At 45.6% G+C, this 22,153-nt stretch overlaps 1 long non-coding RNA gene across 2 annotated transcripts in view; it reads right to left on the bottom strand.

Moving 5' to 3' along the window:
• Nucleotides 1–21,686, bottom strand: part of LOC138530190 (uncharacterized) — an 87,293-nt gene extending 65,607 nt beyond the window's left edge. The window contains exons 1-3 of one of the 2 annotated variants that reach the window (XR_011284847.1): nucleotides 21,602–21,686; nucleotides 11,124–11,175; nucleotides 10,997–11,046 (exon numbers count right to left, since the gene is read on the bottom strand). This is a non-coding gene — a long non-coding RNA (uncharacterized lncRNA). The remainder of the gene's footprint in view (nucleotides 1–10,996; nucleotides 11,047–11,123; nucleotides 11,176–21,601) is intronic. The other variant, XR_011284848.1, reaches the window with a different exon arrangement.
• Nucleotides 21,687–22,153: the final 467 nt, after the last annotated feature.

Below are 22,153 nucleotides of genomic sequence, written 5' to 3'. Positions count from 1 at the left end.
CTTTAAATTGGGACACTGACATTTTGGCTCCCACTTTAGTTTGTGTTTGTTGATGGCTGGGAAGGAGCTGGTGGTTTGTTTCCTTGACTCAATTTCGCTGTATCATACAACTCAGGGTATTTATTAAGAATTACTCCTGTTGGGTGGGAGTTTGGAAAATATATTTCCTCTTTCTTTGGTGCAGTGCTGGTATCCTTCCGTTTGCTTTGAATGGAGGCTGCAGGTGATTCTCTCTCCCTTTTGTGGGTAATTGTGAAGGTGACATAAGTTCTCTCCTCCCGCTGCTGTCAAACACTCCTCTGCTATCTGCTGCCTTCTTGAAGAACTTGACCTCAATGTCCTCGGTCTCACAGAGACTTGGTTCACAGCCAGCTCTGTCACTAGCTTTGACACGCTCCTACCGGACGGCTACAAGATCCTTTCCGCGCCCAGGTCCAACCACTCTGGTGGCGGTGTAGCCCTGATCTTCCCTGAGTGGATTGCCTCTGTCACTCCTACGCAGGCCTACTCCTCTTTTGAATGCCTCGTCTGCAGGCTCTCTCTCTCTCCCCTAGCCATTCCCTTACTGTGGCTACTATCTATCGGCCACCTGGTCAGATCTCCTCCTACCTCTCTGAGTGGGTGGACCTCTCCTCCTCACTCCTGGCCTCTACCACTCAACTGATCCTTCTTGGAGACTTCAACATCCACATGGATACCTCATGTCTTCCCTCCGGACTCTTTTACGACCTCTGCAACTCTCTGACTATTCTTCCCTCTGGCCCGAATCACTCTGCAGGGCACACTCTGGATGTTGTGATCTCCTCAGACCTTCCCCTCTCCGTCCCTCTCTCCATTCCTCTCTCCTGGAGTGATCACATTCTCCTATCCTCCCACCTCACCCTCCCTAGCCCTCAGGCCAAGCCACCTCCATCACTGCCACCACCTTTTTGGTCATCCGACCCATGAAGCGTGTGTCAGCTGAGGCTTTCACTGCCACCTTCTCACCCCGTCTTCCCCCTTTGGCTGACCCTCACCCTGACACAGCCCTCTCCACGCTCCACTCTGCTATATCTGATACTCTTGATATCTTTTCCCCTGTCATGAGAATCCTCCTGAAGCCCAAAGCCATGTGCAACTCCTGGTACGACTCTGACCTCGTCACCCTAAAACGCAAGTGCAGGGTGGCCAAGTGGAAATTACATGCTTCATGTACATCCTCTGACAAACTGGCCTGCCACCTGCTGTAAAGGCAATACCGGCTCTCTGTCCTCACCAAGAAGAGAACTTTATCCAAGCCTACGTCTCTGCGGCATCTAACAACTCGGCTGAACTCTTTAAAATCTGCAAGAAACTGGCCAATCCTGCCGCGGTCTCTACCTCTCCTGTCCCCTGCCAGGCCCTCAGCACAGCACTGGCTTCTCACTTCATCTATAAAACTCGGGACATCCTGTCCTCACTCTCCTCCTATCGCCTCCCTCCCCCTACCTCCTGCTGTTCCTCTGGCCTTTCTGTAGTCACATCCCCTCCCTCCTTCTCTGCCTTTCCCCTTTTCTCTGCAGATGAGGTTTCTAGACAAGTCCGATCTATGAAAGACTTGTCGAAACAGGTTCACCCCTGTTCCTCCAAAACTATCAAGGACCACATCGACTCCCTGGCTCCTGCCCTGGCTGATTTCTGCAATCACTCCTTCACCACTGGAGTCTTCCCATCCCCCCTGAAGCACTCCCTTGTGCACCCTTTTCTTAAGAAACCCTCTGCTGACCCCTCCTGCCCGGCTAACTATCGCCCAATTTCCATCACTCCCTTCCTGGGCAAACTCCAGGAAAAACTGGCCATCTCACAGCTTAATCTCAACACTGAATCTGTTGGTTGTCTTCATGAACATCAGTCCGGCTTCAGAGCTGCCAGAAGCACGGAAACTGCTCTCCTGAACATCCGTGAAGACGTGCTCTCCAACCTTGACTCTAACACCCCCTGCGTACTCCTCTTGCTTGATCTCTCTTCTGCCTTTGACACTGTCAACCATGCCATTCTGCTCAACCGTCTCCATGATAACCTGGGTATCACTGGTCAGGTTCTGGCTTGGCAGACTTCTTTCCTCTCTGACCGATCCTCCCAGGTCCAACTTGGGTCTTTCCTCTCTGCTATCTTTTCCTCTACCTGTGGTGTACCCCAGCGGTCTAACCTCTCTCCCATTGCTGTTCAACCAATACCTGGCACTCCTTGCCCACCGCATTGCCGCTCTCTGCCCCAACTTTCAGTGCTATGCGGATGACACCCAGCTCATTTTCAGGCTACCCTCGGCCTCCTCTTCTCCCTCCCTCATCTCTGACTGTCTGCTATCCAGGAGTGGTGTGCCGCCAATAACCTCTGCTTTAATGCCAGTAAGAATGAGATTCTCCTCATTGGCACACCCGCTCCCTCCTTCCCTGTAGCTCTCTGGCCAGCCTCTCTTGGCACGCTTCCTGCTCCCACCTGCAAGGCTAAAAACCTTGGGGTCATCTTCGACTCCACACTCTCCTTCTCTCCTCACATCTTTGATGTCTCTAAGAAGTCACACTACCGGCTGCACCTCTTGAGAGGTATTCTAACTTTCCTCACCTTCCCCCAGAAGCTCACTGTCTCCAGAGCTCTGGTTCTCTCTAGGCTGGACTATTGCAACAGCCTCTTTCTAAATCCACCTGCTTCTACTCTCCGCCCTCTGCAACTTATCCAGAACAGGACTGCAAGACTTGTCCTTGGCATCAAGCCCAGGGATCGTATCTCTCCAGGACAGAAATCTCTAGTGTCCGCGAGGATTAAGTTCAAAACCCTCTGCATTGTCCAAAAGGCCTTCTGGAGCCCGGGGCCTCTATACCTTCAACTCTCTCTTCCTAAATATCTCCCTTCTCGAGCTCTTCGCTCATCCGCCTCCAACTCCCTCAGGGTCATTCGCTTCTCCAAGCAATGAGTTGGTGGTAGATCTCTTTCCTCGGCTGGGGCCTCCCTCTGGAACAGCCTCCCTGCCTCCCTCAAACTTGAGGAGAATCGTCTCCGGTTCCGGAAGCACCTCAAAACCTTTCTCTTTGCTTCTGCCTTTTCTCCTCCTCTCCTCTGCTGACCTCCTAGCTGTAACTGGATCTGCACTGGCTACCTGGACACCTGCTGATCTCGGGACCAGGTCCCTCCCACGCCAGTGTCTCACACCTGCACTGCCCTCCTGGCAACCCCCACACTTGGGTACTGTTTCTGTATCCCTACAGTCCCCCTCCCAGGCTGTGACACCTGTTGTCTGCACTTATCCATGCCGTTGCCACATGCTGGCAGCCACTTACTTATTGTTATCATCTTTTGCCATGTACTGCACTGTCCCTGCCCCTTTCCCATGCAGTTGCGTGATCTGAATGACGTAGTATCATTGGCTGTCCTCCCTTTGTTCCCCTCCCTTGCCTCGTCGCGCCTTGAAACACTTGTGTATAGGTGCGTTATAAATGCCATGCATCATATCATATCATATCTATATTCCTGGTAATATGGGAAGAAAGTGGGGCTTTGCTTGTGTGTCCTTTAACTGTAAAAGTGAGGACTGGGTATCCTGCTTACGCCTTTGGATTTCCTAACATATCAAAAGGGGAAACGGGTGCATGTTTGCATGTTTCCAAGGACTGCCTCCTTTGGGAGGGGTGTGAAACACTTCAGTGGGTCCAAATATGTAAGCAAGTTTTTATATTGCAGTCAGGGTTTTTCTCTGTTGGAAAAGAGGGATTCTGGGAGATGTAATCCCTTTGTTGTTGGTTTGTTAACCTGGTTTGGGCCATCAGACCCAGGGACATGTTTAATAGCCTTTTCCCTGGTCTAAGTGACCTGTCTGTGGCTTCTGTATTGTCTATCCCGCACTGGCCCCAAAATTCTACTCTGTGGTTCCAATCCGGGTTTTGGGTTTGATCAAGAGGGGAATTACCCATAATTGTAGTAACAACATGTAGTGCTTTCTGGTTTGTTCATGCCAAAGGGATTGGGCCATGGTGCGGGATACGTGAATCAAATGAAAATGGGCAGTCTGATCACATAATTGTTCTATCTTATTTCATATGATTTATTCTTGGACAACATTTATTTATTTATTGGTCATTTATAAAGCACCTATACACTTAAACATGTGTTTCAAAGCACTCCAAGGCATGGGCGGGGGGTGGGAGCAGAGGTGTGGGGGAATGGTGGTGAGTAGTCAAGCAAGACCGAGTTACATTCTTAAAAAGCACTGGAACATTCAGAATGTGCAAGTGCTATGCGTTTAGAGGTACAACATGGAACAAGAGGAAAACAAAACTATGTACAACATATGACATAATTATTTATGTGCCTGGCGGTCGTTTCAACAATGCAAGAGCTTTACATGGAAAAAGGAGAGAGGGGAGGGGGGATGGTAGGGTAAAGACAAACAAAGAATTAAACTATTGTACGTGCCTGACAGCGTTTCTGATAGCGATAGGTGAAAGGATCTATAGTAGGCGAGGAGTAGGGGGGAAGGAGAGAGAGGAAGAAGGGAGGGTTAATGACAGAGAAAGAAAAGGGTTAGGGGTAGGGAAGGCGGAGGAAGTGGAGGTTGCAGAGAAATTAAAAACACCTCAGTTCTAGACAGTGCCTTAAGTGGCACTACAAAATGAGCCGGGGCTCATCAAGGGGGGCGTGGCCTAATGGCGGGGATCCTGCTGGCCTGTCAGGCCACGCCCCTTGACAAGCCCCGGCTCAATGGGCTACTTGTACCCCTGCCAGGCAGCATTTTGTAGAGATCAGCACCCTCTCCCTCTCTGCCTTTATTTTTTATAGACTTGCCTGGCAGGGGGCAGCCCTCGCCTATTCAGCCTTAATGGTGGTTCCGGCCCTCGCCAGCTGGGGAGGGGCAGCGTCACCATTAAGACTGAAAGGGTGAGGCCACTGGAAGCTGAGGCCGTTTTCCTGAGGATTGAAACTCCCGCGAATGCGCAGGAGTTTCAGAATCAGGGAAACAAGACCTATGCTTCCAGCGGCCTCACGATTTCTCCATAATGCTGGCGCCGGCCCACGGGCATCTCTTGCTTAAAGAGATGCCTCGCAGGTGCGGCACCACCATTATGGCTAAAAGGCATTATTTTCTTAAGCCTGAAGCTCTCGCACACGAGCGAGAGCTTCAGGCTTTAGAAATAAATGCCTTTTCGTGTAGTGGCCGTGGGTTCCAGGGGAGATTAGTGGCCCCGGCAGGGCCCCGCCTCAAAACGAAATTTCAGAGCCTGTCAAGATCTGAGATGCTATAAGAAGCAGGGAGACCAGGGTAGGATACCACCAGAGCATCAACAGGAGGGAAGGAAGAGTGATGCAGTGTAATAAGGTGGAACAGGGTTCAGGTAGGGGGGACACAGGGCAGAAAGAGTGAGGGGGGAAGGCCGCCAGCCCATGAAGTCATCAATGTGGGGTAAGGAACGCAGGAGCATCAACGAAAAGCTGATGATGCCGGGACGAACAAGGTGAAAGGGCCCTCTGGCCCTTCCAGCCCCAGACAGGGCCAGACAGGGAGAGTCATGGTCCTTAGATGAGGCCCTTTGAGGGGGCCGGCGGTCACCTGCCGGCTCCGGATCGGTTAATGTAAATGATGTAGAGGCTGGCCAATCACTGCAAACCTCCTCTGTGGTCCGGAAGAAAGAAAAAAAGCTGATCAAGTCGCCGCACATCACAACCTCTCTTCAATTTTCATTCTAATTCAGCGGGATAGAGAAGATGTCCGATGAAACAGAGTGAGTGCTGTTCCTAAACAATAATCCGCTAAGTGCCCAGAAAATCTTGGTCCATAACCATACACAATAATTAAAAATCCATTTAATATGTAACATGGGTAGGTTATTCAACAACAACCACACATCTATATAGTGTGAGCGGGGGTATGTGAAGTAAGCAGGAGCCTCATGTACTATTTCAGGAAGCTTTATTCAAGCAACTCCATGCCACCATAGTCCTTTCTCAACTGACATCCCAGCTCCTCAGGATTCCAGTTTCAAAAGCCATGGGTAGTATGGAATGTAGGTAAGGTGAGCATAAACATTAGCACATTCTCAAAATTGCACCATACATAATATCCTCATAAAATTATTTTGAAACCCAACCACTTCTCCCCGATAGAAGAACAACAGATTTTCCAACAAAATACAAAACTGTAAACAACATTGCATCATTCAGTAATAAACCTATAACATAACTTCTAAACCAAAATGCAAACACTATAACCAACGAGCACCTCTCTTTCTCACCACCACACTCCTTCACCTGCACAATGAACATAATCCTATAACTTTGTAAACTCTGCCTTAATCCTACTAAACCATCTGGGACACATGCCATTCACAATGTCATGTCTAACGGCCACATCCACGCTTCTCACTCAATGGCACCACCTTAACCTCGGTCCCTTTGTACCCCTCCATTCAAAGCCTGCTGGCTTTACGCCACCTTGCGCCAACAATCTCTGTCCTCCCCCTTTTCATTTTCCCCAACAAATGTAGTGTCCCACCTCCACTGAATCGATATGACTCTTACTCTACACCTTGCCATCTTCCAATTTGACATACTCCTTGCCTAGTTGCACCACCTTACAAGGTTGTAAATACGCTGGAAGACCCTCTGATACAAACCTAAGGTTTCAAACTTAAAACCCGATCACCCACCTGCACTTGCATGGTGGCCCTGACACCTCGCCTGGCATATGCTGCATCAGCCTCTGGCATTTGCATCTATCTGGCACGCTCAAACACAGCTTTCATATGATGCCAGTATGAGTACCTCCACCAAGCCAGGCGAGTAGCAACTTACACCCACCCTTCCTGTCTCACATCATCTCAAATGGATGTGAGGAATTCGACCATCAGCACGCAGAGAGTGTGCTCTCCTGGAATTTTTTAGATTTTTTAAATAATGAAAATGAATGATGGGAGACCAACCTCTGAGAAATGTCAGAGGCCATGCCGCGCACATTTCATCTGCTTCCCGCACAAAACGCATAGTCGCATGTATTCTGGAAAGACAGCCTTCAGACGCTGTCTTCTCCTGTCATATTCAGCTGGAATGCATCAAAGCATTCCAAGAAGGGGGAAGGCACACCTTCCTCCAGCCATGAGCAGCCTAATTTAAATATCAAAGGCTCCATGGGGTCTGCATTCCTTTTGTCTAAATTCAGCTGGTGGCAGTGCATACTAACGAGATAATGGAGGCAAGCCTGAAGAGGCTTGGTTGCCGAATAAGACAACAGGAAGGTGGGACTAACAACCCCTTGTTATGCAATGTGCTAACTTGAAGTTAGTTCCCATCTTTGTATGAAAGGGAGTGAATGGCATGTCTGGGTTCAGCAGTTACCACAGGTGTCCCTGCAGAGCATACCCCTTTCGCAGGGGAGAAGTATATGATTTGGGGGAGACAGGAAGTCTGCACCCACTGCATACTTCAAGGGAAACCTGCACTTCTTTTAAGATTCACAGAGGGCTCAGTTAACCAGATAGACACTTTGATCTACAACAGATAGGAAGATGGGTGTTACTTAGGTGTATGTTGTCACCCATTGTCCGTCCTGTTGCAGAGCTCTATGGTCCTGACCTCATGCGTAACAGAAGATTGTTGGTGGGGACCCAGGATTGGTTCATTAAGGTGGGCGTAGCCTGCAGCAATCACTCGGGCTCATTTGGCTTTAAAAGAGGGCTGAACCCCTCAATTTGCAGATCATCAGACGTCTTCGAAAGGAGTAAGAAGAAGGACTCATTTGGACCCGAGCTGAAGGTACAGTCTACCTTACATCTTCTACCAGTGAAGGAAGGCCAGGAGTTCCAAGGGGGAAGCAAGATCCCTCCCCTAAACATCTCCCAGGGAACAGAGGGGGATACCAGACTCAGAGAACCCGTCCAGAAGCCCCAAAATCGGTAACCAGCCAGCACATAGTGTGCCCATGCTAGGTTCTGCCAGCAAGCTTCTTAGGTGGAAAGTTTTGGAGAGTCTGTGGACAAAGGACAAGGCCATTGTCTGCAATCACTCTCCTGAGCTTTGGGCTGTCCGTCTTGAAAGGACATGAGCCCTGCAAAGAAGCTAGGAAGAGTGCCACACAAGGCATCATCCGTCCTCCATCTTTTAAGTACATTTTTTTGAGACAGTCGAGTCCTCGAAATGCATCCAGCTGCACAGCTGACTGTTGTCATGCCGCAGTCGCAAGAGCCATCCGAGCTGCCTCGACCAACATTCCAGATCCGCCAACCAGCACAGAGACAATGATTCTTGGCCCTGAGCCGCCACACCAGACAGCCTGCGAACATCTGTCCAGTCTCGCTTGGCGAACTGCCAGCTGACTGGTACCTGCAGCTGTCTCTCGCCACTAACTCTGTCTCAAGGGCTGTAAAGTGCCCTGGAACCTCCTCGACACTGTCGAGCCCCAAGAACATTTACAGCACCAGGAACATTGTGGTTCTGCCCCCCGGGTTCTTGTCCGAAGTCCCTTATAGACAGTTATGAGCCTTTGCCAACTACCCTCCTGTCAGTATCCAGAGTGCATCCATTTCCTTTGTGAAACTGTCTGTCGTCTGTATTTCTTTGCAGGGTAGGTCGTATTTGTAGTGTGCTTGAACTGTCTGTTGTAGTAATAAAAAAGTAGATATTTTTATACAACCTTGACTGAACTGTCTCTTTTATCATTGGTAATAATTGTATTTTCGCTGTGTTGCAACTAACCAATGATCCATGACCATGCGGAGATAAGCCTGCTGTTCTGTTCACGTTACCAAAAATTGGACTAGTAGTCTTATAATTCACTTGTATTCCAATCTGTTTGGATCCCTTCTGATGTACTAGAGGTGTGGGGTTGATTGATGGTTTAGAAACAGATATTCATCCCTGGACCACTGCTGCCCTGGAAGTTGATTCATCACAATGGCGTATGTTCTATCACCACAAACAGAGTATGACCATGCACCATAATCGCTGCAGATAACACATCTCTCCAACTGAGCCTGATCCTCAAAGTAAACTGAATGGCATCTTTTACCAATCTATTGTCCGTCTCCACCAGCCCAATCGACCTAGGATTATACAGTGCTGTCCTGTGGTGCCTTATTCCCCACTCTGTCAAACATTCTCTCATAGGTTGTGACACAAAGTGCACTCTATTGTTGGTTACCAACTCCTCTGCAACCCCTTCCCTATCAAACACCATGTTTAAGAACTTGATCACACTACACCTTGTCAACGAATAAACCGGTGACACCTATATCCACGTAGACGTATAATCCACAAACACCAATAAAAACCTTGCTTCCACACCCAATATTTCTATTGAACCCATTATGCCCAAACTTACCTTATGCCATGCTCCGTACAGAATTATGACAGGAACACTGATCTGTTCCCTCACCACCTGACCCATAACAGTCACTGCACATGGGACACAGACCCCCACAACCTGTTCCACCCCACAATCAACCCCCTCGACAGTCAGCCACTGTACTTCACCACCATGGTACATAATCTGCCACAAAAATATATTCCTGCAGGTCAACAATCCTTCTTGCAATTCTAAGTGAAACTGAGCCCAACCCTTTGGTGGTCATCACATGTACAAGATGCTTATGATCTGAAGTGGAAGTGTTTTGAAGCCCACCACGCAGCTAATGCTTCCCTTTCTATGACTGCATACCTCGTTTTATGTTCCCTCAATGCTCTGGATGCACAAGGACTGGCTCCCAGTAGAGTGAAGAATTACTCACATATTGCTGTCACTGACATATAAACGTCAGATGGCTTCAGCGCCTCAACATCTAATGAACCGTCTAGCAGGTGCTCAGCCTAAGTGAAGCCTGCAACAATCGCAAACTGTTGCAACTGCACTTCAAGCTGGTGAGATTCGGTGGGTTAACCTTTGATGTACAAGCACCCAAGAAATGGAAAGCTCTTCCCCTCTCCCTACGGATTTCTCCCTCGTTGCTCTCCTTTAAAATCGCCATTAAAATGTATCTATTTAATCTGAACCCGGGTTGAGTAGAACTGATGCTGCCTTCTACCCCCCTTCAGATATCCCGATTCTCTAATTGTTTTGTTTTATGTGGCCCCTGAAAAAGAAAGGGATTGTGGCACGGAATAAGAATTGAATAATAATAATAATAGGTCTGTATTCACCATCTTGCCTTTGTGCCAGTAACGCTCCCACCCCAACATTACTGGCATGCACTATTATGCATTGTTTTGCTTTTGACATTGACTGTGGATAAAGATGATGCATTGTTCACATCACGTTTAATTACCTCCCATTTTCACTGACGCTGTTCTGATCATCTAAAGGTGCACTTTTCTTTAGCAGTCCTCTCATGTGAACTGTTTTCTCCTCACACGACAGTATACATTTAACATAATATTCAGACATGTCCAAGAAAGATCTCAATTGGTGCTTTGTCGAAGGTGCCGGCGGTTGCATCATCACTTCAACCAAACCCTGCCTTGGCCTAATACCCTTTGTACCAATGGTATGTCCTAGGTATGTGACATATGCACTTTTATTTGACATTTGGCCAACTTAACCGGCAAGCCCTTCTCCTGCAAGATTTTGATAACTGCATGCACCATTTGATCTTGTTCCTGTCATGGCCCCTTGGGACACAATACACAACACTATGCACACACCCTTAGGTGATCACAAGCATAAGAGGGAGGGAGGCTGGACTTATTTAGTTGCTGGCTGGCGCAGGAGGCTCTTGATCAATGAAAAGTCATGGAGGGTGCCACAACCAAGATGGCCGTCGGGTTTGGATACTACCTGAAAAACTAGATGGCCTCCAGAAGACTCCAGTGCTGCTACTGTAGGCTGCACAGTCTAGGAGCACAGGGTGCAGCCCAAGCCTCTAATACCACGCCCTAGACCACACCCTGAGATTTGCGTTATTACAGCAAATTCGACCAGCAGCTGACGCTTACCGCTCCTGCTTCTCTCCACCCGCTTGCCTCCTGCTATACTTACCTGATCCTCATTCCGTTTACTCACCTGCCCCCAGCTTCAGCTAAGCTCCTCCCCTGGACTCTGCCGGCGCACTCCTGAGAGAAAAGGCAATCCAGTGAGAACCGCTCAGTGAAGCAACATCGTGCCCGTCCACCCTTACTGTATGGCTTACCTGACAATCTCGGCCCTCAGGGACTTTGGTGGCAGCAAACCAGTAAATCCACCTGCAAAGGACAACAAGAGAAAACAGTCAAGCAGCATATTTCCACTGCGCAGGGCATGCCAGACATTTAAGAGACATACAGTAGCAGGCAGCATCTGCAAGCGCCTGCAAGACATTAAAGGATATAAAAGCAGCGTCACACTGCGCACCAGCCCAAGGACACCAGAAGAAGTTACAGAGGGGCTTGCTCTTTGCACCAGCACCACGCGGGCCACAGCAGGACTGGACCACACATCCCCCAGGGAAGGAACTGATCTGGAGCCTTCACCTTTCACGTTTGGGTGCATATCAGCAAAATAAGAGGTGAGCCAGTCTACCAGCCATCATTCCAGTAGGTATAGGGGAGATTTAGAGGAATATAAGTGAGAGTGCAGTCAGTGATTATCCTTTATCTTACCCCTAGGTTCCTCACCTCAGCTACAAACCCACTACATTAGGGCACTTCATCACCAGCATGGGGACCTAGGCAACCTTTGCTGATGGGATCTCATCCAACCACTCCTTACTACACTGAACGCAGGGTTGTTTTCGCCATCTGTGTAGCAGTGGGGAAGGAGTGGTTTGGAACATGCACGCACCTGGCATCAGAAGGCATGATGATTCCAGAGGGCATCAGGTAAGCGTTACAGTTCCTCTTCTATCTCCCCCACACCAATATATCATCCTTGAAGTAGCTGACCACATACAGATCACCAAATAGTTCCTTCACGGGACACTGGAATAAAACTGACACCAATGTCAACCTAAAGGGCATTCTACAAAATCTGAATGCCCCAAAGATTGTGACAAATGACATCAATGGATGTGAAGACTCATGTATCTCTATCTGGTGATATGCCGATGACAGATCGAGTGCGGTGAACCAGGATGCTTGCCCCATAGTGGCTAACAATTCATTGATGTTAGGTAATGGATGTCTATCCAGATATTTGCATTTAACTCCCAGAGATCTACACACATGCATAATCATCCATCATGCTTGCGAGCTAAAACCAGTGGAGATACCCAATCAGAAGATTCTATCTCAATTACCCCAGCACCCTTATGCTTCTCCACTTTCAGCTTCAAAGCTGCCCTTGCCAACAGTGACTTCGTCCCTCAATTTGAGGTGTGCATCTACTCATCCTGTAGCCCTCAGTATGTCGGGCCTAACAGCGTTCAGCAGCTCACTGTCCTTCTGCTCCAGCTATGGTGTGGTCGCTCACTGTCCAGCTATCCGTACCTGCCATCCCTCGGTCCACTGTCGGTACATGTGTGCTTTTTGGTGCACCCTTCATAGGTTCCCCTCGTCACCAGTGAGTCCAATGGATTATTTCTGGAAGGTTTATTCAATATACCCCATGCCACCACTGTGCTTCCTTAACTGACATCCTAGCCCCCTAGGATTCCAGTTCCAGAAGCCACTGCTAGCATGCAATACAGGCAAGTTGAACATAAACATTAACACGTTCTTGACATTGCCCTATACATAATATCCCCTTAACATAACTCCTAAATCCAGGTGCAACAATCTGCTTTTACTGCAGTTACTGCAGACATCTGCTATTGTGACCTGTGGATATGCAGAGAAGGGCTACTGGCTCTATTTTCAACACAGTTACAGCCGGACGCATTGTGACAAATGGGATTAAGCACCATAGGAGTACAAGGATGAGTAGGGGTAAAATGGCCCATTCAGCCCTCACACTTCTACAAACCAAAGCCCAACGCAATCATGAAGGTAAAACAGGGACAGTTGAGAGATAATATCTCCTTTCCCTTTTGTGGTAATGTGGGACGAGGGAAGGCTATGCTCTTAAGAGGGGTGTGAATGTGATTCAGCAGTGAACCAAACAACCCAATGACACAATCCAAAATAAAGGGAATGCCGAATCAAGGTTCAATAAAAATATATATACTTTTAATTAAACACACCATCTGCAATAGAACTAATAGCAAACACTGCACAACTCTTCCCCTTCCGCGCCCCCCGCTGAATAACAGAGATGATGCCACTGACTGAAGAAAATAGCAAGCCCTCTGAGCATGAATAGAGAGGATATGGGCTGCAGATAATCCAAAATAACGCCCTCTAAGCTGTGCTAAACATTCCCAAACGAGACCATACCTCTGCTGCCAGAAGACAGGTGCATTGGCTCCCCAAACGGGAAAGGATTATCTTCAAGATCCTGTCCATCCCACACAAATGCCTGAGCATCACCGCCCCACAATACATCTCCCTGGAAATTAAGAGGGCGAACTCCATCAGACCTATCAGGTCTCGCTATGATAATCGACTCACCCTACCAAAAGTGAAAAGAGCCAAAGGAGGGGGGTGAGCTTCCCCACTGTTGCAGCCAACCAATGAAATGCCCTCACTCCAGAACTAAGAGCACAGAACTCCTACTGGATCTTCCGTGAGGCCCTGCAAACTTGGCTGTTTGTCTAAACAGACTTCCTCCTACACATGCCATAAAAGCTATGATATATAATATTAACCTGCAGAGTTGTTTTATCTGCATGTACATGTCACTTTGCTTTAAGTTAATATGCCTCATTTTACTAGTCTCGTAATAGCGCCCTGGTGCCTCAGGGTTTCGGTGCTTTCCGAAAGTAAAAATAAATAAATAGGAAAATACCAAACACAAAAGGATATATTTTGGGTGAAAGAAGGTGCTCAGGTGATCTACCCAGTTTCTAGGGTCCCAATGGACCTAAGGGCATTTTGGGGTCAAACAGTACCTGGTTGCATGTTTTTTGGTGGGTTGAAGGTGTCGAACCCGGTGTCGAACGTCGATGTGAGTGGATCAAGCTCAGTTCGGGTACGGTAGATCATGTGGGACCAGGCAGCAAGCGGGCGATGATCAGGGGCGAATGCGGTCGCTCTGCGATGCAGGTCAGGACGTTCACCAGGGTCTCATCAAGGTAGGGCCAGGCAGAGATGGTGGGGGATTTTTCTCGAATTGGTGACCGTGGGTACTCTGATGTGCCCAAGGGGTTGAAGCAGCCGTTTGAGGGCTACTCGGGTCGAGCCATGTTTTCTGTTGTTGAATATTTTATTTTATTTTACAATATTTACAATGAAAGCACTAACCTGCAATCACAAGTCAAACATAACTTAACAGAAACCATACATATATACATTAAATAGAAATACCCCCAACCCACCCACCCCAGGATTCACATCACATGTATCTAATCAGTACAATTCAAGGAAATTCCCCCAGATTTTTTCAAATAGAGAAATCTCTCCGAAATATAACTCTTTCCATTTCTGCCAAACTATGCATTTCCTCAATCCATACATCTATGGTAACAGGATTCACCATCTTCCAACCTCTAAGTATCATCTTTTTTCCAACCATTGCTCCCCTAAAAATCCATGTTTTCATACATGTAGATAAATCATCCAATAACATGTCACTTGCCAATATTAAGGTTTTAAAATCAAAAGGAACTAGTTCCTAAGAAATTTTTTTCGCAAACTGTACTGTATTCAAACCAAAAACCTCTCACTCTGGCGCAGTTCCATAGTATATGCTCCAATGTACCAGTATCATGAACGCAAGCCCAGCAATCTGAATTGTCTGTCATACCTCTTTTTTCTAACTTTTCTGGTGTTCAGTAGACCCTGTTCATGATCTTAATTTGACGTGACCTCTTATTCAAGCTCAACGAACATAGTTTAATGTTTTCACACATACGTGACCAACAAACCTCATCAATGTCACACCCAATCCTCCTCCTCCAATCCGCTCTTAATAGATTGTTACTTTTATATTCCCCTACAATCAAATCATATACCTGACTTACCAGTCCACACTCACCCACTTTTGATTTACGCCATAGCAATTCCACATCAAGTTTATAAGTCGATCTCACCAACTGCTTTCTTGATTTTATGGTAATCAGCCAAGCTGAAATTTGGAATATCAAATTTTGATTGAAAACCTCTGACACCCATCCATTTCCCATTTTCAAAAAGGTGCCCTAACCAATAAAGTACACCTGCTAGGAACCACTCAGGCCAAAACAAAGTCTTTCACTGCAACTTAATACTTGGATTCAACCATATAGAGGCATTAGGATCTCTTAACGCGTCAATTCTCAATAGTCATTCAAACCTTTCCAAGAATATTATAGACTTCTTGTCAAGAGATCAGTCTTCCCATATTTCCTTGGTAAAGTTGTCAACAAAGCTCTGGGCAGTAAGGGCCCAGCATGACTAGATTCAGCACAAACCTATTCGTTTGGATTTGGTTTTGTAAACTCATTCAGGGTTTGTGTCATAAGGGCCAAATGATACGCTTTGTAATTGGGTACCCCCAAACCACCCGTCTCCAAGGCAACTGTAGTTTACACAATTTTCAGCGTGGTGGCTTCTGATCCCACACAAAACTTATACTATCCCGTTCGGACCAGTATTTTCTTTTAATGTCTAGTGGGATCATACCTAGCACATAATTTATCCTCAGTGTAGACACCATTTTCAGCGCATTAACCTTCCCCCATAGGGACAAATTTAGCAACTTCCACCTCTCTATGTCCATTTTGTATGTGTTGCAGACCATATTCATATTCACTGTGATAAAGTCAGTGATATTTGGTAAAATCCAAACTCCTAGGTATAACAATTTTTCTGCTCACCACTTGAAGCCCCATTGCGTTACATAATCGGTACTAAGGGTAAGACCTCGGATTTAGCGCAATTTATCTTGTAACCAGAGTATGAAATAAAGGATGTCAGAATATTCATCAGAAGGGGTAATTACTGCCTCAGATTCTTGAGAGCTAACAAATTATCTGCATACAACCATATTTTCTGTTTTAAACCCAAAAGCTGACGCCCTGTAAACCTTCCTCAGCTCTCAATGCAATAGCTAATGGCTCTATTCGAATTACAAACAATGAGGTAGACAAAGGGCATCCCTGGCTTGTTGCCCTTTCAAGTTCAAATGATTCTGATCTCAGCCCATTGGGGTTTACATCAGCCGTTGGTTTGGAATAGAGCAATTTAACCCAAGAGGGTATTGAGTACCAAACCCCATTTTCTCAAGAACCTTCAACAGAAATTGCCAATTTACTCTGTCAAAAGCCTTTTCTGCGTCTAATGATAGAATCGTAGAATCTTCAGTTGAATCAGTCGCCATGGTTATGGTACATAGAAACTTTCTGATATTAATGGAAGTTCTCCTTTCTTTGACAAAACCAGACTGATCCTAATGTATCAATTTCAGCAACAGATCTTCCATTCTCATCGCTAGTATTTTAGCCAAAATTTTATTGTCCACATTTATTAGGCTAATTGGCCTGTAGCTTGAAGCCATAGTCTCATCCTTGCCTTTTTTTTTAAAAACACTGAGATCATAGCATGCCTAGTGGACGGTGGGAGCAAACCCCTGGAATTGGAAGTTATAAACATATTCAACAAAAGAGTCAATGCTGAATTTGGTAACCATTTGTAGAATTCTACCGGCAGCCCATCTGGTCCAGGTGATTTCCCAGTATTAAGTTTACCAATTGCTTCCTTCACCTCATCCAATGTTTTATCCCTCTCCAGATTATTTGATTCTTCCTGAGAAATCTTTGAAAGCTGTAATCCATCCAAAAAAACGCAATCAGACGGATTTATGTGAGATTCATTTTTATATAGATGTGTGCAAAGGGACTTGAAAAATGTATTAATTTCCATAGGGTTGAATGTAATTTGACCATCCAACCCCTAAATAGAAGTGATTGTGCGTTCAGACTCTCTTATCCATAACCTAAAAGCCAGCCACCGATCACATTTTTCCCCTTTTTCAAAATACGTGCATTTCTAATGAAAATATTTCTTATTTACTCAATCTGAAATCAGATTTCTCGATTCCATTTTCAAATTCTTTAGTTCTCGGATTAAATCCGTATTAGCTGGATTAATCACTAAATTCCTAGAGATATCTTTAATTTCCAATTCCAACTCCAAATGTCTCTTATCAGATTTTTTCTTCAAACCGCTTGCTAAACTGATAAGCATACCCCTTACAGTACATTTGAAAGCCTCCCAAACCACATCTGGTCTAACTTCTCCCGTGCAGTTTTCTTTCATAAAGTAGTCAATTTCTGTGGAAAGTTTATCCATCTCCTTATTATCCAACACCCAGGTGTTTAATCTCCAAGTATATTGTTTTTTTTAAAGTAAAATCCAATTTCATATCTATTGCAACATGGGCATGATCAGTCAACACAATGTTTCCGATTTTGGTTGCCAAGTAGTTCTCGGATACTCACCCAGATGTCAGAAGCATATCTAGCCTAGAATGGGTCGCATGGGCACCAGAATAGAATGTAAATTCCCTGGATGTAGGGTTTTCCATCCTCCAACCATCTTTTAGATTAAGTTCTTCTAGTAGGTCCTTCAGTGTTCTATAGTGCATGTCACTATTCCTGATACGTATCATACTAGTCCTATCCTTACTCAAGTCCAAAACTGTATTGAAATCAGCACCTAGAACTATATTTTGTGATCCCAACTTTTGCAAATTTTGGGCAACACTCCTGAAAAATGTACCATCATCAACTGTAGGCGCATATATATTACAAAAAAACATTTCCATGCCCTGAATATTAGTTAGAACTGCCACAACCCTAACTTCACCATCTTTAACCTCTTTCAAAACTTTGATCGGGGCATTCTTTCTAATAAAAATCGCCACTCCTCTAGATCTCGAGTTAAACGTAGATCGAAACACTCTTCCAACCCAACCTTTCTTCAGATCATCCATTTCTTTCTCTACAAGATGTGTTTCTTGAATAAGACCCACGTCACATTTTAGACCTTCCAAGTAGGACATGACCTTCTTCCTCTTTTGCACATTGTTCAAACCATTAACATTCCAAGTCACCACTCTCAAATGATTACCCATTTTTAATCTCACCAGGCAGTTAGATCAAGAATCCTGTTCCTTTAGAAAGTAAATGAATGTGAACCCCACCCCACCCACCCCAAAAGAGATGCAAAACAACACAAAGAACAGCATTTGGAATAAACTTGAATACCACATTTCTAAAGCCCAACACCCTGGGCACCTCTCCCCAATTAACTGAACTGTAAACAATGTAAACCCATTAAAGCTAAATTAAATTAAAGTCATCCAACCTTTATTTGAGAGCGAATGCCATTCCGACCTAACTCTACCAATACAAACAAGATTCATGAAAAAACCCACACTATAAGTGAATCAATAATAATTGAGATATTAACTCAAGTCTTGGCCTACTTAACACTCTATCCACTCCATAATGCTAACACTCATACCAAAGTTAATTCATTAGCAGTCATTTTTCTTTTATAACCAACCCCTTGGTTCTGACTTCGTCTCCTAACTCCATACTAAAACTCTCGATACCCATATTACATTGTTAGTTCTATGGATATGAAACATTGAACATTGAGTATGCCATCTCACAAACCCCAGTTCCATATATGGTTAACAACCATCACTAACTATATGCTTTGAATTATCAAATTTGTGAGTCGATGAAGATTAATACCAAATGACCTTGGGAACACAGTGGAACACAATAGAGAATATGTGATCAACAACTTGTTATTTGTATTATGATCAGAACACAAATACTCATATCATAATTTTGGAAGGTCATATATTTCAAGATATTTTGAAAACCAGGAAAAGCAACAGTCGGCTAACACAACCCCATTGAGTCAAAGGAGAAATTTACAAAAGCAAGCATTCAATTATAGTCACTACTAAGCTTAGATAGTAACCCTTGGATAAGATGAATCCCCACTAAAATGAGATTTCAATGAACACATACTGTCTAGAATTATAACATAAGCAATCTACTTGCCAGAATAAATGAGTAAAAATATGAAATTGCTTTAAATAGGTTAATTCCAAACCCCCAACTGAAGCAGTCCCTCCCGCCCCAAATACACATGCCATGCAGTGTCCACCTTCCTCCAATTCAGGAACAGACAGTAGAATCCATATGCAAGTTGTCCGCATTATTTGCAAGATGGCACACTCTCATGAGCCAAACCTAAACACTTCCATCCCCAAAAATTCCTTGTTAAGAGATACAGCGTGAGAGAGTGGTGAAATAAGACGCACTCATTCAAGGCGGAGAGGATGACGTTGGTTCATATCATGAATACTATGTTGTGATGCTGGGTCTTAAATAAAGCCTTATCTGTATTGTGCATGGCCTCTTTGCTCCCTAGTGGATTTAAGTGAGAAGAGGACGTCCGTGGTTTTAGAAATAGGCCTGAGAATCTTTGAAACTGAGAAGTCAAGATACATTCAACACATTGCACAAAACTTATTGACCGACAAGGTCTGCGTGCATGAGCTTATTCAACTGGGGGAAGTAGGCAAAGTGTCTGGGGAAGCCCATGGAGGTAAACCTCAATGATATTATTGCATGTAATCATGGTATCTGGGGATGAAATAGACAAGGCAATCCCTGGCCCTCCAGATGTCCAAACCACCCCCACCAGAATCTCCAGACAGCAAAGACAATGATGCAGGACCATTGAAATCATAGCCTGTAGAGCCCACTTGTGGACCCCCAAGGATATGTATGTAGGTATTTGCCATGGCCCCCACAGCTGGATCAACAGATGGATTCCAAAGATTGCCTGTCAGTACTGCAACAAAGTTATCTTTCAAACATTACATTTGAGCATGTGGCGTCCTATTAATCACGCTTGGTATGATGAAATCCAGCCGCCGTAAGCACGAAGGACAATGCAGATTGCGACTAGTGCAGGACTCGCAATACTGGTAGATTGCCCAGGATCTAGGAAACCATGCGTGGCCCAAGGAGTAGCTTATAGCACATATTCAGCTGCATGTCTCTGCATCGTAACATTACATGTTGAAAATAGTCTAATGTAAGGCATTGGAAGAAATGTGCAGAAATCTGTTGAGATGACATCATTACCTCTCAGTCTCTCCGCAGAATTGCACATCATGGTTGCGTAAATGTGGGTTGGCATGCAAGAAACCCAGCCTAATAGATGTGCAAGTCTTTAAATTTGCTGCGGACCTTTAATGATGCAATCAGACCAGCTTCAACCACTCAAAGACACATGGGCGCGAGACAGAAGAGACAGCAGGTCACAGGGAGAGCGAGAGGGAGACACAGAGAGGGCGAGAAGACAGAAGAGACAGCAGAAGTCACTCACAGGGGAAGCTACCAGGAGAGACGGAGCAATACAGCAGAAGAGATATCAGGTCACAGGGAGCGAGCTGGACGGGCAGCGGGGCAATATACAGAAACAGAGCAGATAGAGACAGGTGAGAGGGAGCGCAGGATACACGTACGGGCAAGGCTAGCAGGAGGGAGGCTCAAGGCGCTGCAGAAGCAGGGCAGAGTGACAAGCTCAGAGGAAGGCTGAGGACAGGATACACTGCAAGAGAGAGGGATTATGAAACTGGTGAAAAGGTGCGCGCAATAGCCAATGGGGCACAGAGTGAGTAAGGAAGGGGGACACCAATAGGAGAGTGAGAGACTGCTGTGTAGGAACGGCAAGATAGCGAAACAAAGAGAGGTTAATGGAAGCAAATAAGAGACACACAAAGGACAGAGGACAAGTGTTGTTAGAAACCCAGGATTCGAATTTCCAAAGGCACATGTGAACACAATGCATACTGTGGCTGTACATTTGTTAGACACCTTCCAGACTCCGAAATGAAAGAAAACGTGATGATATTAATTAAGCGAGGGACTCTGCGAGAGACAACAAGGGCTCAAGAGGCGGAAATAAAACCCAGCTGCCCACAGCTTAAAAAAATACAGATCTTTATTAGGCTGTCTGTATGCCATGCTGGTAAACATGTGTTTAGGGTTTCTGCATAATGCTTCGTAGGCATGATAAGCATTTGAGAATGAGCAACTGGGCTAAGGCACGTTTCTGGGCTTTGGCTATATATATAGTGGATGTTTTGAATGTGTTGCTGGCAGCTGACGAGATTACCTACTGCCGCATTCCAGGACGCTTTGCTTGCTGTGATTTCCAGTTTTGCTTTTTACATCTGGAGATGGGTGTAGCATGTAAAAAGCAAAACAGAAATCCACAAGCAACTCTCTAGCTCCACGCTCCGTTGCCTACCCGCCCCATGAGCAGGAAAGCCCAGCCATTCCACGGCGCCTGCCGGTGTAACGTCGAAATCTGCTTCGTGTCGAAAAATGCCTAGGGTGCTACTGCGCATGCGTGAATTTCAATGGCAAAGCAAAATCCGACGGTACATGTAACGTATACTTTTATTTTAAAAAGAAACCGTTTCGGCAATGAGAGCACAACAAAAGGGTAGCTTGATTTATGAGGCACACGAGCTGCGCAGCTCGTGTGCCTCAAAAATCAAGCTAACCTGGTGTGCTGAGAGACATGTGCACTATGAAATAAACGAGCCTAGAAAGGTGCTCACCACCCCGATCCTTACCTTAAGGCTTGGGATTTTCAGCCGCCGGCCCACGCTCGATTCCTCATCATTCGCCATTGCTACAATTGTTGCCAGGCCGGAAGTCAGAATGGAAAAACAAGCCGCATGTCCTTCCGACAATAGCCCAAAACAAACTAAGTCCCATCCAAAAAAGCAGAAAAAGAAAGCACCAGAAACACTTGGATAGGTTTCAAAAGTAAGCAGCATAGCACAATATCATAAACATACAGAAAACGTACACATACTATACACATACTATATTACAATAAAAATGCATTTTATTTTTCTGACACTTGGTATGTTCACATCATTTCACCATTCCCCAAAATAGCTTGCACTTTTGCAGCCCATTGGCGTCTTGCCTTGTGTTGTGCCACATTGCCTAACAACGTGCAACTATTTCATCCAATATAGTGTAAGTAACCGGAAATACGATAGTAATGTGAGACAATTATCTATATAATGCCTATAAACAAGCTAAAAACTCTTGTCTTTGTCAATACGCGTTTTAACAGGACTTCTGTGCAAGAACATGCGAGCTTCTTATAAATC

The sequence above is a fragment of the Ambystoma mexicanum genome, chromosome 1q (assembly GCF_040938575.1).
Source record: "Ambystoma mexicanum isolate Mex_15411 chromosome 1q, UKY_AmexF1_1, whole genome shotgun sequence".
NCBI lineage: Eukaryota > Metazoa > Chordata > Amphibia > Caudata > Ambystomatidae > Ambystoma > Ambystoma mexicanum.
This window is presented reverse-complemented; position numbering and strand designations above follow the sequence as displayed.